This window comes from Macrobrachium rosenbergii, chromosome 28 (assembly GCF_040412425.1).
Source record: "Macrobrachium rosenbergii isolate ZJJX-2024 chromosome 28, ASM4041242v1, whole genome shotgun sequence".
Lineage (NCBI taxonomy): Eukaryota > Metazoa > Arthropoda > Malacostraca > Decapoda > Palaemonidae > Macrobrachium > Macrobrachium rosenbergii.
In genome coordinates, this window is record NC_089768.1 from 10,087,501 (window position 1) to 10,105,000 (window position 17,500).

Sequence of the window (17,500 nt, forward strand, 5' to 3'; positions counted from 1 at the left end):
CATCAGAATCTGATAAAAAAAAAAGTGTATGCTCATTTCCGATTCGCACCCACATATATTACTAACATCATAACGTATTAAGATCTTTGAGAAAATTAAAGCATGTAACAGATAATTATCACCTCGCTAAGAACAAACTTGGCTCTATCTGCTGGGAAGCCACAGCATCTAAGCTGATTAATATCAGAGAGTCGATCATTTAAATCCTATAATCGGGCAGCCAAACCAACTCTCATCACCTTGACTTCGCTCGGGCTTTCGGTTAATTGGCTCTCTTCATACTGTATGCAATCAGCGCGAAGAAAATGGGAGAGGTGGTCCCCTAGGAGGAGCCTGGCTCTGCACGGTTTCCTCACAGATCGGACGCTTCAGGTATCAGCTAATGGATCACTGTCCTAACCAGTCCCGGTCATATCGGGTGTTCGGCAAGGAAGCGTCCTTGGTCCTGTTCCGTTCGTTATCATGACAACAAGTGATGTTGATAACTTCTTGTGAATATATTTGATTTGTAAATTAGATTGCGCTGGAAAAATTCACAAAAGTCTTTATACATTTATCCATTTATCCAGTTGCTATGTACTGGACGGCTTTCAAATTACTTTCACGGTAATTTGTATTGGGTTTAAAAAATAGACATAGTGTTGTAAATGAAAGCTGTTGTTGCTGGTGGCATTGCTGACTTAACTCTATATATATTAAGTTTCCAACATCATGCTTATACATATTATATATCTCGAAAGATATAGACTCCACGAGTAGCCTTTGGATAAAAAAATTAAATAATAGTTACCAGGGCACAGCCCTGTTGACCCGAATCCTTATCTAGAAATCATCGGTTTCATGCTTTTAACCGAAGTGTACAATTCTCCCTCAAAGTCCTTAACCGCCCAACCCCTACTAAGGAAAGACTTCTCTCCAACAACGAGCAACAACCCTTCCAAATGCTCGTTCGATGCTTCCTGACAGCATTTCTCTCTTTTAAGTTTTTATTCGAAGAATCTGCAGTTCATTAATCTTTCCTTCTACATTCACTCCCTCCCAAACAGATCTTCCGCCCTGAAGTTCTTGCACCCATTCTCCTCCAAACACTTGACTGGGTCTCATTTGTTATTCTCTTCCTCTCTCCCGTAAATGCTCACATCCATTTTCTTCCACTCTTCTCCTAGAGTCCCGGCGCTATCTTTTAATTGAACTGTTTTTTTTTTCTTTTCGTTGAACTCATCATTTCATTACTCGACCATTTTTCATCCTTATGCACTTGTACTCACAAACTCGCTCCTTGCCTCCCCAAGGCCGCCACCCACGAACATTTCTAATTCTCATTTGCTCTTAACACGTTTGCTTCGTTAATTGTGGCGCATTTGCATCCCATCATTGCGCTACTCTCACTTCTGTATCAAGACTTTCTTGTCTTGCCGATTTGGAGGTACTAGTGTGTGTACTATACTATGCATATATATATATATATATATATATATATATATATATATATATATATATATATATGTATATATGTATATATATATGTATATATATATATACATATATGTATATATATAATATATATATGTATATATAAAATCAAACTCAATTTTTCAGCCATTTCTCTGCATAAAATTTTTGCGAATGCAAGAGGAACAAGTTTGCAGTTCAGCAGTGATAATAGTGAGCTGATAATATTCATCTAGGCATCTGTGTCCTAATTCTTCGATCTGAGTAAACCATTTCTGAATTATGTCTTCAGCTACAGATCTCTCCATATGCATCAAGGTTTTGGTGCTCGTTCGTCTTAGGTTGTGTTGGCAAAGGCCAGCACGGACTCTAGCTCTGAGTCATCAGTGCCCTTATATTTCGAGAGTGAAAGTGGTAGGCTGAGAGTGCCAATAATGATAATCTTCATAGCTCAAGTGTTGGAATACCTCTTGAGGTTTAACAGCACCTGCCATTGAATCAAAAGTGGAATGTTTTGCTGGTACAAGCATTGTTCACGGACAGGCTTGTTTGTATTTTCTTACGCCTTTCTAATATGTTTAACTTTTCCTGGATATATTTTAATTTGCAGTTGCAGTTTTGTATATATAGATGCGTAAAGATTGTTTTCGACCATACACTCTCCCTTTTGTTGAGGTGCTTGATGTGGATCCTGGAAAATCTTGGTAAATTGAAAAGTAAATGGGGATTTTTCTCCTACACATGTTGCCTCGTCAGTTGTAATGTTTGCGTTGCACTGTTTCCTCCCCAACATGGTCTTTATGTACACACGTACCTCCCGATTCAGCCAAGTAAAGAGGAAAACCTCGATAAATAAAAACTTGTTTTATCTTTTCTCTCCTCTGCACTTGCAAGCTATGCCCTTTTTTGGTGGCCTCTCACTCCTCCCTGCTTTCTTATTTTCCGTAGAAGGCCAGTTGAAGACATTCAGTATAAACAGATGATTAGACAAACCTGCTCTTTTATTTCTAGAGGATTTGTGAGACGTATGCAAGTTTCAGATGGGAAACGGGTGCACTTTCTCTGCTTGCAGACATCAATGCTTACTTTTGATGAAAGTGTTTTTATTAATGGGGATGGTCCGTTTTTCCACCTTTCCGTTTCTGTTGAATTATTTACCATTCTGTTTTTGAGATGCAATGATTTATGTAGGAATGATTCTTGTACCGGTTGCAAATGTCAACAAACATTGATTGCGATTAGTTCCTTTTTACTGTATACTGTATATCAGTCGTTTTCATGCAGATCACTGTAAGATCTTGAAATGTATCTTTTCGTATTTATGACCTTAACTACAAAGAAGATTCACTCGCCTCTCTTGTGCGGTGATATTTTTCAACCTCCTACCTCTGATCTACAGAGACAGTACATGTCAACAGTTTCCACTTTTTTTTTTACTTTTTTCTCTTTCACATTCAACTTCCACCTGGTAAGTGTCCCAATTGTTCCCTCGCTGCAAGTTTTGCTTCCGCAGACACACTTCTCTGCCGAACGTTTTGCAGAGATTGTTATATCCCCCCTTATTTAAGCCACATCTGAGTCATCTCTCCTCTCAGCTTAACTCCATCCGCCACATTTACTCACAACTTTCTGTATGAATCAACCACTGCCACTCCTCCAACGTCCGTAGTAACGTTTCTGGCTCCACTTTAGTGAAGATGTAACCGAAAGTTGTTTCAGATCTACTTTTCCTTCAAGCCTGTTACTCACTCATTTGCATAATCTAACACGCGCTTCACTTTCTCGAAAGTAAACATTAATCGCTGTCAACTAATGGCTTGTTTATTAAATCTATCTTAAGATTTCTTACCCGTTTTCGCCGCAAATAGGCTTTCTCTTTATGTGTTCTTTACAAAAACTACTCATCACCTTCCTCGTTTGTACCCAGATTACTCATCTGCCTTCACTCCCTTTGTTATCCGTGAGTCCCTCAGTCAAAACCCTTGTATGAATGTCTTTACGCTAATCTGAGAGCGTTCCATACAATTAAAAGGGCCGTAAAAACATTTACTATTGATAAGATTGTAACTGGCAACTAGAATACTTAAGGTTTTTGTGGGGCCTTTATTTTATAGACTTCTTTACGTCACACACACCCACACGCACACACACATACATATATATATATATATATATATATATATATATATATATATATATATATATATATATATATATATATATATATATATATATATATATATATATATATATTTATGAATTTTTTTACCTTTTTTCATAGCTGAGATGTCATACTATTGCTATTGCGACAAGCTAAATTGACGAAGGCTTTAAAGAGACCAAGCAGGTTTCATTAACACCAAAGCAAAGCAGAGTTAACCAAGGTCTTTCATCTACTTTCTCATTTCTGACCGACCCCCGTTCAATAGTTCCTTTGCAGGAAGAGTATAAAAGGTTTTCCAAAAGGAAAGGGAAGGAAAGAAAAAAAACGAAAGATCGGTATGACATGAAGTATTAAATAGCGGAAAAAATGATTTAGAAATGGATTAAACATCCTTGAAATACTACAAAGGTTTTTTTGTGTTCCTTTTTTATCTCAGCGTCTTACAATTTTGTCAGAAAGTCTCCGTATTGTTCCCTTTCAGCGGCTCACAAAAGAAGGAATGATAAAAGAGTTTTCCCTATTCCATCCCGACACATCCCCGACCCTGCCTTCCCCCACAATTCAAAACACAAAAAAAAAGGGGGTGGTAGCTTGTTGGGGGGGGAGTGGGAGTTGGCGGGGAAAGTTTTATAAGAGAAAGTCAATGTTTGCAGTAATGAGAAGGAAAAGATGTGCGCTCCTGGCTAATTAGGGAAGCGATTTTACTCTGGTGTCTTTATGACGTCATGCTCGTGGGTCTGGGTTGGTTGGCTCCCCAAATTTCCTCTTGCAAAGCCCCCGCCCCCACCATATAAATTTATTGAAGAATCTGCTACAATCAAAGACTTTCGTGTTCTCTCTCTCTCTCTCTCTCTCTCTCTCTCTCTCTCTCTCTCTCTTCTCTCTTCTACTTGCGAAGGCATTTGCTTGAAGTTGTTGGTCTTATTGAACTGACTTACGGTAATATTCACGTAAGTTAGGTTTTTTACATTCCTTGCTTCATATTTGACAAAATTTATCTCGGGCTTCTCAATCCTCCCACCAGTAAAGAATTTCTTAATCTATGTCTTTGTTGCATTAAAGAAAAGCCCGCTCTGGGTTTCTTTCTTTGTCTCTTCCATTGAATAATTTTAGTGTTCATAGTCTGACTTTTAGTAAAATGCCTTTTCATCCTTTGGCACTCAGTAAGGGAGTTCTTTTCCAAGGATGTATATATATATATATATATATATATATATATATATATATATATATATATATATATATATATATATATATATATATATATATATACATACATATATATATATATGTACAGTATATGTATGTATGATATATATATATATATATATATATATATATATATATATATATATATATATATATATATATATAAATAATAGCCATTTAGACTCAATACACTCTTGTTTTAGATCCACTTGTACGTCAAAAAGTCAGTCCTCTGCAGTGTACACAATCTGACACACGTTTTACTTCCGTTATAAGAACTATGAAATCGCTCTCAGGAGCTTATTTCTCTACCACACATCCTCTAAAAACACAACATTGCCCCTACCGATTCCGTCATATGCTCATTTGAAATTGACCCAATTATAAAGCTTTCGAAAAAATTGTAATTGAATTGACAAAATATAAGTAGAAATATAAATAAAAACGAATCCTTCGGGTCAGCCCCGTGAGAGCTGATGATCAGTTCAGTGGCCTGGCAAAACTTTTCATAATAGTAATCTTCTGGGTCCATGTATGCTATGATGTTAAACTTCTCACTTAACACATATTTAAGAAGTTTAACCTTAACAGAATCCTAATCCACTCATCTTCTTCCATTTCTAACCTACGCAGTTCATCCCAGTCGTTCCCTTCTACTGTTTATCTACCTTAGTTAAGATTCTGTCATACATCTTCCCTAGTATACAGTGATGTTATGCCTTATGTTTTTTTGAGTCGTTTTTGTCACGCTCAGTTTTACACACACACACACACACTTGTATATATATATATAATATATATATATATATATATATATATATATATATATATATATATATACATATATACTATATATATATATATATATATATATATATATATATATATATACATATGTACCTATATATATATATATATATATATATATATATATATATATATATAAAGAGTTAATTTATTCACGTTCGTTTTGTGTGAATGCTTCTGTACTAATGTATTTTGTTTACCCCCAGACGCTTCTGTTTTAAATAAGATTAGCGCCCTGAATGTACGCTATTTGGCTCCATACCTGTAACTGCATAAGCTAAATATAGTTCGCGTATCAAATGCAGTAATGTCAGATTATCGTATACCACAAATGAGAACAGTTTCGCGTGTCCAAAATCCGATCGAGTAGCTTTAAGCCTTAAAGTTGATGCCATGAAGTTGCGGGAGAGAGAGAGAGAGAGAGAGAGAGAGAGAGAGAGAGAGAGAGAGAGGGAGCCTGTGTATGTGCTTCCAAAGCAGACAGACCTCTTGTATGTGCTTCCCTTCATCATGTCGTACTGCATTGATTTATTTACTTAGCATAAATTTTAACAAACATTGTTTGTATGGAGATAGATATATTTCCGCATTAAGTGGAATTCATTGTTCAGTCGTAATGCGTGCGCAGGTTTCTGTGGTCCTGAATCCCATGTACTTTGTTCCATAACAAAAGCGGAGCATAAATTATAGCGAAATATGCGATGTCAGAAGGGAACAGGATGCTAATGGGAGATACGATGCCACAGAAGCTGTCAAAGGGTCATTGGGAAGACAAAGAACTTGTACACGCGTCTTTGGATTTGAAACACAAATAAAAAATGTACCGAAGTTTCTTCGGCGCAATCGAGTTTACTGTACATCGTATACTCAAGGCCACCGAAGATAGATTTATCTTTCGGTGGTCTGTTATAACTCTGTATGAGCCGCGGCCTATGAAACTTTAACCAAGGCCCGGTGGTGGCATGGGCTATATCGTTGTCAGACGCACGATCATAGCTAACTTTAACCTTAAATAAAATAAAACCTACTGATGCTGGAGGGCTGCAGTTTGGTATGTTTGATGATTGGAGCGTGAATGATCAACATACCAATTTGCAGCCCTCTAGCCTCAGTAGTTTTTAAGATCTGAGGGCAGACAGAAAAAGTGCGCACAGAATAAAGTGCGGACGGGCAGACAAAGCCGGCACAATAGTTTTCTTTTACAGAAAACTAAAAATTCCAACATCGGGATTTTTTTTTTTTTCACCTTAGTTTTACATCTTATTTTATTGACCCGGGCTTTACTATTAGTTACTTGGCTGTTTGCCTGGTTATCGTGAACTCTGAGCCACAACATTTCAAAGCAGCCCCTTCATCGAACTGGCTTTATACATTTATCTTAAGAGTGGATAATAAGGAATTACATCTGACCAGTTGAATAAAAAGCCCAACTAGGATTATATATACACACACACACACACACACACACACACACACACATATATATATATATATATATATATATATATATATAATGTGTGTGTGTGATAAAAAGCAATCTGTTATTCCACTGCCCTTCCAAAATAATTTCCTTTCCTCCACAGGGACAAAACTGAACATCTCTAGGGCCGGGATTTTCCGTCCCTACCCTCCTTTACATTACCTTTATTATTGACGATGTAGATACGTTGGTTCATATATGTATATATATGTGTGTGTGTAATATACATATATATATATATATATATATATATATATATATATATATATATATATATATATATATATATATATATATATATATATATATATATTAAAGCTTATTTTTGTGTTCCAGTGTGTTTACGTATATATACTGCGAACATATATTTTCGTGTGCTAAGCTTGGGGGTCAAAACGTATTCCCGTGTCAATGATTAGAATTTGTGTTATCATATTTAAACCTGGCATTCAAAAGGTGGAAATTTGTCAAGAAGAGAAAGATGTTGCAGGCCACATAGCATTAGATTATGGCTCTAGAACGCAGGTTCACGGTAACACGACTCTTTGTTAGAAATAATCATTGCAACTGAACGAACAAAAGAGAGAGAGAGAGAGAAAAAAACAGATTGCCTGCCTTCAAATCTGGAAGGTTTTCGAAAGAAGGGGCTTGATTATATATGCCGAGATTTTCTTGAATATTCATTTTCTCAGGGAGAAAAGTATGCAGGCCGGAAGGAAACTCATTTGCCTTGCAGTTGCACATTTTAGTAATGTAGAATTTAGCTTGTTTTATCTCATAATGAACGGCTGTATCGATAAGCATTTGACCTCTTGTGACAGACGCCAAGTAGCCGAGTGTGTGTGTGTGTGTGTGTGTGTGTGTGTGTGTGTGTGTGTGTGTGTGTGTGTGTGTGTACAGTCTACGTAATGATTGGAAGACTTGGAGATGAACGGCTGATCGCAATTTCGGGTGAACGTGTGTGTGAGTGTGTGTGTGTGTGTGTATGTATGTGTGTGTTTCATGCATGGGCCCTCGTCCATTGCCTCTTCCCCTGCCACCTACCTCCCCCCCCCTCCCCCACCTCCCCTCCTTGCCAGTTTCGGGCCTCCCATGCTTTCGAAACCGTCACCACTATATTTTACTTTCGGAATATCAATGCTTTGGAAGAGATTATTACCGAGATTAGAAGGAGTGATCGTATTGGATTTAAGGTTATTACACACCGGGGCATCCTTAGCCCTGCAGCCATTGCTTCTGTTTCCATCCTCTTGGGCGGGGAGGAGTAAGGGATCTGAATTTCTTGATAAATACACTTCATATGTTAAAAGAAGTGGACTCTCAAAACTGGCGAATATTCTTGCGAGATAAAACCAGCACCGTTGATGTGTTCCCGTTTTGCATTTTTTCTTTTATGAGTAACTGGTGTTGTATGTTAAGTAAAGACAACGCCTATGTTCTTGACATTTTATTATAAGTCTAATTATAACCTGACGCTCTCTTGCCACGCTTATTTTTATGTATTGTTTTAATTATATATACATTTCAGGCTATACAGAAATGACGACACAAGGTGTTTCTCAGTTTACAGGTAATTTTGTATAATGTTGTTTCGAAACTCAGTTGTGCCATAAATTTCACAATTTTTCATGTTAACAAAACCATAGTAGTGCTTTAAGTCTGAATGTGTTACTATACAAATACTTATGCATCCTGAGTGACTGGTATCAAGAAAAAGGAAACTGAATAAGTCATGGCGACAAACTTACGAGAATTTGAACTGACGATTGATTTCTTGAAGATTTTTCAAGAACTCTACACTGGAAAATAATGGAAAAGCAAAAAATTTCCCTTTTGGGGGAAGTAACAAATGGTGCTGGAATCACAAAGTGTCTAGGCATTGTTGAAAGGAAGCAAGAAAGAGAACAGGCTCGAAATAGAAGCTATAGAAACGACCTTGTAATTAAGCGAAATTTGGCATGCATTGATTTATTAAAATAACCTACCCTCTATTTAGGGAGTGAAGATAAACGGTATTAACCATTTAAGTGAATGAGTATCAGTATAACTGGTGGAATAACACGGACACTGAAAGGAAGCAATATCGTAAAAGATTTATTACCGTTGATGAGAATTTGAAAAGCAAATTTAACAAAAGGGTGAAAGATTTTGATGTTAATTTTCATGTTAATTTTGAAACCAGGCGACTGCAGTCGAGAAACAGAGTAAATTGGCACAATGTAGCTTGTGTTAATGACTATGTATATGTATGTTCAAGGAGACTTATATCAACGCATAAAACCACACTGATATGGTGGAAGCTTTTGCAAGCGTTTTATGAGACTCGGCGGTTATAAGAGGATTGGGCCAGTTATTGCAGTCTTAGTTTTATCATCAAGCACTCGTTTCCTTCTTTGAGGGAAAAGGGGGAATTATAGGGCAGGTATCTTTAGTTAACGTATTATTTATGCTTCTCTGCAATATGTGTATATATATATATATATATATATATATATATATATATATATATATATATATATATATATATATGTGTGTGTGTGTGTGTGTGTATATATATATATGTATATATATAGAAGTGTAAGGGTGAAGTGGAATTGGCCATTTTAAAAGAAAATCGTTAATCATCCGTGGAGTGACAGCAAATGGATCCTCAGTTCGTTGGAACAGAAATGGAAATTCAGGCCGAAGAAAAATTCGTAAATGAGGTCTCCGAGTGATTTGCGATTTCTCGTCATCTTTAATGTATAAATGCAGAAATTACATCTTTTTAGTTTTCTGTAAAAAAAAAAAACTATTGTTCCGGCTTTGTCTGTCCGTCCGTATTTTTTCTGTCCGCCCTTAGATCTTTAAAAAAAATCTGACGCTAGAGGTCTGCAAATTGGTACGTTGATCATCCACCCTCCAATCATCAAACAATACCAAATTGCAGCCCTCTAGCCTCAGTAGTTTATGTGTTATTTAAGATTAAAGTTAGCCATAATCGTGCTTCTGGCAACGCAACAACACAGGCCACCACGGCGGTGATGGATTCTTTGTATGACACTTTCTTGATTCATTTTTTCCGATATGTTAATTATTGCGTATTTTGATGTTTTTTTTTTTAATTAAGACGCATAATTTCTTTGTTTGTTAACCACATATCATGTGATAAGTTTATATCATCTTATTGGTAGGTTGCTGAGCGAGTGGTCTTGCATCGGCATAGTATTTGATTTTGTCATTTTTTTCTCATTCTTTCTTATATTAATTGTATTGGTCGCTGCTTACCAATATGTGGAAGAGAGATGTTTACCAATATGTGTGGAAGAGAGAGGTTTACCAGTATGTGTGGTGAGAGATGTTTACCAATATATGTGGAAGAGAGAGGCTTACCAATGTGTGTGGAAGAGAGAGGTTTACCAATATTTGTGGAAGAGAGAGGCTTGCCAGTATGTGTGGAAGAGAGATGTTTGCAGTATATGTGGAAGAGAGAGGTTTACCAATATGTGTGGAAAAGAGAGGTCTGCCAACATGTGTGGAAGAGAGAGGTTTACCAATATGTGGAAGAGAGAGGTTTACCAGTATGTGTGGAAGTGAGAGGTTTACCAATATGTGTGGAAGAGAGAGGCTTGCCAGTATGTGTGGAAGATAGATGTTTACCAATATGTGTGGAAAAGAGAGGTCTACCAATATGTGTGGAAGAGAGATGTTTACCAATATGTGGAAAAGAGAGGTCTACCAATATGTGTGGAAGAGAGAGGCTTTATGTGTGGAAGAGAGAGGCTTACCAGTATGTGTGGGAGAGAGAGGTTTACCAATATATGTGGAAGAGAGAGGTTTACCAATATGTGTGGAAAAGAGAGGTCTACCAATATGTGTGGAAGAGAGAAGTTTACCAATATGTGTGGAAGAGAGAGGTTTACCAATATGTGTGGAAGAGAGATGTTTACCAATATGTGTGGAAAAGAGAGGTCTACCAATATGTGTGGAAGAGAGATGTTTACCAATATGTGTGGAAGAGAGAGGTTTACCAATATGTGTGGAAGAGATATATTTACCAATATGTGTGGAAGAGAGATGTTTACCAATATGTGTGGAATAGAGAGGCTTACCAATATGTGTGGAAGAGAGAGGCTTACCAATATGTGTGGAAGAGAGAGGTTTACCAATATGTGGAAGAGAGAGGTTTACCAGTATGTGTGGAAGTGAGAGGTTTACCAATATGTGTGGAAGAGAGAGGCTTGCCAGTATGTGTGGAAGAGAGATGTTTACCAATATGTGTGGAAAAGAGAGGTCTACCAATATGTGTGGAAGAGAGATGTTTACCAATATGTGTGAAAAAGAGAGGTCTACCAATATGTGTGGAAGAGAGAGGCTTTATGTGTGGAAGAGAGAGGCTTACCAGTATGTGTGGGAGAGAGAGGTTTACCAATATATGTGGAAGAGAGAGGTTTACCAATATGTGTGGAAAAGAGAGGTCTACCAATATGTGTGGAAGAGAGAAGTTTACTAATATGTGTGGAAGAGAGAGGTTTACCAAATGTGTGGAAGAGAGATGTTTACCAATATGTGTGGAAAAGAGAGGTCTACCAATATGTGTGGAAGAGAGATGTTTACCAATATGTGTGGAAGAGAGAGGTTTACCAATATGTGTGGAAGAGATATATTTACCAATATGTGTGGAAGAGAGAGGTTTACCAATATGTGTGGAATAGAGAGGCTTACCAATATGTGTGGAAGAGAGAGGCTTACCAATATGTGTGGAAGAGAGAGGTTTACCAATATTTGTGGGAGAGAGACGCTTGCCAGTATGTGTGGAAGAGAGAGATGGAGATGACATGAGTATTGTTGTAACGATAAATGAGTCTTTATTCTTATCCTCTAGGTAGGAATAGCGAGAAAATAAACTGGTACACTTTCTAGAGGATTTACCCTACCAATGATGTATGTAAATGGATACATGTGCACAACTTGGTGTAAGGAGCAGAGTGTTCATTTATGCCAAACAACAAACTATAAAAAACAAAAAGAAATGAGAAATTTTGTAAATATCCCAGTAACTAATCAGTTACCGTTTACTGAGAGAGAGAGAGAGAGAGAGAGAGAGAGAGAGAGAGAGAGAGAGAGAGAGAGAGACCAGTAAAGAATGCGAAACAAAATACCGTCCGACAAAGACAAAGAGAGACAGATGATAGTCCATGGAAGGGGGTACAAATATTTAGTAAGAAAAAAAAGAAAAATAAAATAAAAAGTTACTGACGAGGAAGAGTAAATGTGTGTATGCGTAGTTTTTTGTGTGTGTGTGTGTGTGTGTGAGAGAAAGAGACGGAGAAAGAAGGGATTAAAAAAATATCTAGTTCATTTAGCCTACGTTTTTGCTCTGCCCATTCCTTCGTGAAACCTCACCAACTGTGTGTGGCGCCAAGCTTCTATGGAGGCAGCAATGTCAATACGAATAACAAACAGTATAGCTTCCCTATATGCGCTATCGTAGATTCTCTCTCTCTCTCTCTCTCTCTCTCTATGCACTTTTCAGTTATTGGTATTGGTATTTTTTTGTAGTCAGTTAATATTTTCACACTGATTATTTATCTTTCCCATTCCGACAAACTTCATCGTTCTCGTTTCTTTCTGAGACCTATCTCTCTCCAAGCCTCGTAAACCCAGGGCCATTTCTCATACATCAAACTCTACCCAAACTCTACCCAAACTCTCTCTCTCTCTCTCTCTCTCTCTCTCTCTCTCTCTCTCTCTCTCTCTCTCTCCCTTACCCCACGTAGGTCTCCTTCACGTACGCCCCCTCAGACTCCGTTTACCAGTGTAAATTACCACACAAATGGTGTCTGTGCTTAACGATATTTAGGAGCGTCGTTCTCCCGCACAGACAATTTCCCCTTTTTATGTGATGGCACCCATGCGTGGGAGATGAGTTGGGCTAAACATACGCTAAACCATTAATCCCTGTATAGCACTGTACTGAAGGTTAGAGAGAGAGAGAGAGAGAGAGAGAGAGAGAGAGAGAGAGAGAGAGAGCTTCAAAATGCACACAACTAAACAAAGGTTTAATTAGAGAAGTAATTACGCTAACATTCGGAGAAACCAAGCGAAATACATAACCATGTTTGAAAGCGACGAAACAGTTGTATTGCAGCATACTTAAAAGTTTTGTACGATACGATATATATATATATATATACACTGTATATATGTATGTATATATATATATATATATATATATATATATATATATATATATATATACATACATATATAGATATATATGCTACTGTATCAGTTTATGGATGTACAAAAGAAAAAGAGAAAGACCCATTGTCTTATAGATTCGTTCATCTATTGACCTGCAAGGTGTATACATATTATATATATATATATATATATATATATATATATATATATATATATATATATATATATAGAGAGAGAGAGAGAGAGAGAGAGAGAGAGAGAGAGAGAGAGACTATATGCTTTGTGATCCATATTATTATACATACACTTGCCAAAAATTATCCTTTACTGTACTAATAAAACATTCACAAATTATATATATATATATATATATATATATATATATATATATATATATATATATATATATATATATATATATATATATATATATATATATATATATATATATATATATATATATATATATATATATATATATATATATATATATATATATATATATATATATATATATATATATATATATATATATATATATATAAACATATTTTATAATCAATTTAGGAGATCTATTTTCAATAGCCACAGTGCTGTCCTAACTTCATCTCCTCGCACATTTCCTTTTTGTTTTTATGCGCTTTATCCGAGCAGAAATGAACGGATATCACCCTCCGAGGCAAAATTCGAGGTCACGCTCAAGAAGTTACAGTAGGATGTACCAATACACCTTGCAGCAATGTACGTTAATGCGTATTCGCTGAATCTTTCGTGCATTAGTTCGCATCTCTTCTCGGAAGGTGGTAGCTGTCTTAATTAATTTCCCCGTCGGGATATGTAGTCATGTAGCGACGGGTGTATCAAGAAAAAGTGCTGTCAGGTCAAGAGTTAAGAAGTCATCGTGGCTGTTGAAAAAATATTTACATACATACTTATGTACATACATACGTATATTCATACATACATATATGCATACATACATACTTGTGTAACTGAATCACGAAAGTATGGAACGTGATGAATATATAAATAAAGGCAAAATCCACGAAGGAAAGAGAAACAATGGAGTGTCATAAGGCCTTTCGACTTACAGTCCTTTACTTAGCAGGCGTCTGCTAAGTAGAGGACTGTAAGTCGAAAGGCCTTGCAGCACTCCATTGTTTCTCTTTCCTTTATTTACATACATACGTATATATGTATATATATATATATATATATATATATATATATATATATATATATATATATATATATATATATATATATATATACACACACACACTTACATACATACATACATGTTCCTTGTAGCTCAAGTATACGATTTTAAAAAGTTACTTTCCTAAAACTATGTAAGAAGTTCGCAGATTCGTTTCGATGCTGGTTTGTTGAAATCGACAATCCCTAAAACACTGAGTCTCTCCTAGGTGACGTAGATCACGAACGGTAAATGAACAGCACATCACTCAGTTCATTCCAAGATGATGCGGGCGAAGCAGAGATAATACTATCTCAGTTCAGGCCTGGGCTATTGACGTTTGCAGCTTATGTATGGAAATCATAAAAGAACGCCTGTGATCCCAGGCAATGAAGGTTACAGTGGCAGTTCACTTGAAATGCACAAGTTAAATCTCGCGTGATTTAGTTTCACAAAAGCAGACAGGGCACTTATTCGTTTACAAGTGATATATGCTGACGGAAGCAGTTCATAGATACGACGTCATTCTGGACCTTCCAGGCCTGGAATGAGAAACTGTTATTATTATTATTATTATTATTCAGAAGATGAACCCTATTCATATGGGACAAGCTCACCACAGGGGCCATTGACTTGAAATTCAACCTTCCAAAGAATATTATGGCGTTCATTCGAAAGAAGTAACAGAAGGTAATGGGAAATACAGAAAGAGGAGATCAGTTATGAGAAAAACAAATTTATAAATAAATAAAAATGTAAGTAAAATATTAAAACACAAGTCGAATTGTATCAGGGTAGTAATGCATTGCATATTCACTTGAACTTCTGAAGTTCCAGTTGCACGACATCCTCTGGGAGGACTCGTGTGACAGGTAGTGAAGTTTACATAATATATATATATATATATATATATATATATATATATATATATATATATATATATATATATATATATATATATATATATACATACATATATATATTTATATATATATATATATATATATATATATATATATATATATATATATATATATACTGTATGTATATACATATATACAAAATATATGCGCTCTGTTATTCTGTGTTCAGTTTCAAGTGAAATGATCGAAAAGTCGCAGATTCAGTCACTGTCAAATCAGATAAAGATCTAAGATGCAAACCTCCAATCTCAGTTGATTGAGATTTACAAAATTGATGCGCTCGTCCAAACACACCTTTATACAGTGCACAGGTTCATTCCTGACAATCACTCACACATAGTCATTTAGTTTACAGTTAATTTTTCATCACCTACCTCAACATTATAGCGAGATTCGTTGTAGATGAGATTGTCGGCATCCACTAGTAATTCTTTTTATTCTGGAAAAAAAAAAAAGAAGTATAGATAAAGGAACGTATAGTTACAGTGACTTATCTTATAATAAACATTGTAACTTTTCAGTCAAGCTCATACCTCCAATGCACTGAGCACCGCAGTGGGGTAGTGACGTCATTGTACCTCATGCGGTGCACTGTAGGCATTACTTAAGGTCCTTTGCAGCCACCCATCGGCCGCTAGTTGCAACCCCTTTCATTCCTTTTTTTTTTTTTTTGTAGCTCCGTTCATATTCTGTCTTCCATCTTACTTCCCACCCTCTTCTAACAATTATTGTTTCATCGTGAAACTGCGAGGTTTCCCTCCTGTTACACCTTTCAAACCTTTTACCATCAATTCTCCTTTCAGCGCTGAATAACCTAACAGGTCCCAGCGCTTGGCCTTCGGCCTAAATTGTATATTCTATTCTATTCTGTTCCAGCGTACTGAGGAGCGAAGTAAATTCATCACTCTTCTTAATGTTTGTCCCGCGGAGGAGAAGTTCGAACTTCACATAATATTTTCAAACAGGATCGGAAACTCGTGCTGGAAGCTTTGACAGTCAAAAGACAAAACAGTAATAGGAGGAAGACGTGGCCCTTCCCTTGTCAACAAATTCGAGTCATTCTCGCCATCTGTCATTCGATTTCATTTTGAGGATACGATAAAATTCAGAAGATGAAGCCTGTTCATTTGGAACAAGCCCACGGGAGCCATTCACTTTGAAATTCAAGTTTCCAAAGAATATAAAGGTGTTCATTAGGAAGAAGTAAGAGGAGGTGTAGAGAAATACAGAAAGAAGAGATCTCGCTTACTGAAAAAGAAAAGAGAAAATGAATTAATTAATAAATAAAAATGTCTTAAAAACGTATTGAGGTGTGTGAAAATGCAAGGAGAATCCTATTAGTGTAAAAGCTTTCTTTTAACTATAAGCAGGGCGCCTGTATGAGAAAATGTAATTCCTGTTTATTTATTTATTTCACTAAGACCCTCTCCGAGCGCTGGATGATTTTTCTTGTGCTCTGCAGTAGTCCCTTCGACGATCCATTGTTATACATTGAATGCATGAAGCATTTTCCAACTTTCACTGTTATTAAGAAAAATTATTATTCAATATTCAATTATTCAGCAACGTGAAGAAAGCATCCTTCGGGTCCTGCCATTGTTAAAAAGGTGTCAAAGACCATTTCCTGTTTTTTTTTATTACTCGGTGTGATGAAAATATCCTCCAGGATTCGTTGTTATAACAATGCCGAAAGTCTTCTCTCCTATTAAATTTTCTCTACGTTAGTATTTTTATGCTTCCTTCATTATAATCATCTCCATTAAAATCATTTTCGTTAATATTCCCAGTTTTACCCTCTTTTGACAATAATGCGGGTGAAGGCTTGAATCGATAATATATATATATATATATATATATATATATATATATATATATATATATATATATATATATATATATATATATACATATATATATATATATATATATATATATATATATATATATATATATATATATATATATATATATATAATTACATCTTAATTTTGTAGAGATACTCGTTATCAGATAATCTTAAGCACCTGTTAATGTAGATGCTTTAAAGATACCATCAGGTGAGCATGACCAAGCAGCGAAGA

The 17,500-nt window shown here is 35.9% G+C and overlaps 1 protein-coding gene and 1 long non-coding RNA gene across 2 annotated transcripts in view; one reads left to right on the forward strand and one right to left on the reverse strand.

Moving 5' to 3' along the window:
* Window positions 1–17,500, forward strand: part of LOC136854025 (uncharacterized) — a 536,874-nt gene that overhangs the window by 429,280 nt on the left and 90,094 nt on the right. The gene's annotated exons all lie outside the window — the stretch shown is intronic.
* LOC136854027 (uncharacterized) overlaps window positions 1–17,500 on the reverse strand; it is a 100,515-nt gene that overhangs the window by 54,353 nt on the left and 28,662 nt on the right. The window contains exon 2 of the long non-coding RNA XR_010857601.1: window positions 15,794–15,858. This is a non-coding gene — a long non-coding RNA (uncharacterized lncRNA). The remainder of the gene's footprint in view (window positions 1–15,793; window positions 15,859–17,500) is intronic.